Here is a 587-nt window from a genome sequence, read left to right as displayed (position 1 = left end):
AATGTATGTATATGTATCTGTACATGTGTATATATGTGTGTGTATGTGTGTGTGTATGTATGTATGTATGTATGTATGTATGTATGTATTGGATGACTGTGTATGTGTGTTTATATATATGCTAAATGTTTATAAAACTGTACAAAGAATGGTGTTGTTGTTGCTGCTCTTGTTAGCCCTCCCCTCACACGATCCTATCAAAAGTCCATAGTCTGTTTTATTTATTTATTTATTTTTTTCATTCTTTCATTCATTCGCCCGTTCCCTCGTTAGTTCGTTCCTCCATTCTAACCAATAAGCTTGTGGTATTTTAAGTACAATAAGGATTTCACTACTTACTGTCGATCTATTGTTTTGCGACACATCGAAAATAAGCGTCCGCTCACTGCTCACAGATTGGGGGCACCAGTGCTAACAAAAGGATTCTTTTCTTGTAGCATTTGTTTTCCATTATTTTCTGAGCTGTTTTATAGCTTTCTTTTGTCTACCTTAGTTTTTACAAAGGCATAAAAGAAAATAGCAATAATAATAAGACGAAGAAAAACAGAATATATATATATATATATATATATATATATATATATATA

Source organism: Octopus bimaculoides, chromosome 17, assembly GCF_001194135.2.
Source record: "Octopus bimaculoides isolate UCB-OBI-ISO-001 chromosome 17, ASM119413v2, whole genome shotgun sequence".
NCBI lineage: Eukaryota > Metazoa > Mollusca > Cephalopoda > Octopoda > Octopodidae > Octopus > Octopus bimaculoides.
This window is presented reverse-complemented; position numbering follows the sequence as displayed.